Source organism: Etheostoma spectabile, chromosome 1, assembly GCF_008692095.1.
Source record: "Etheostoma spectabile isolate EspeVRDwgs_2016 chromosome 1, UIUC_Espe_1.0, whole genome shotgun sequence".
Taxonomy (NCBI): Eukaryota; Metazoa; Chordata; class Actinopteri; order Perciformes; family Percidae; genus Etheostoma; species Etheostoma spectabile.
In genome coordinates, this window is record NC_045733.1 from 31,153,314 (window position 1) to 31,153,701 (window position 388).

Below are 388 nucleotides of genomic sequence, written 5' to 3' on the forward strand. Positions count from 1 at the left end.
GGGAAAGTAAAACACAGTTCAGGTGGGGATATTGTTTGGCTTTTTACAAGTTTAGACAGCTAGCTAATGCTACGCCAATGTTTGCTAACGTTAGCGCACCAGCGTCAGCCTAGTTAGCTTACTAGGTAAATATTAGCCTAAGGCTGCCTTTAGAGTTTCCTATATCTGCGTCCACGTTGTCAACATAAGACCTGTGGAGTTAGTGCTCCTTTTGAGCCATCATTTTATTACATGAAATAAGCTTTGCTCTTACAACATGGGTGGGTTTTTGTTACGTTATAAAAAAGTTAACTGGCTATAGTTAGCCTGTTTGTATGTTAGCGGACAATAGCTAACGTTGGCGAGCCAGCTGTCTGTGTGTGTGTGTGTGTGTGTGTGTGTGTGTGTG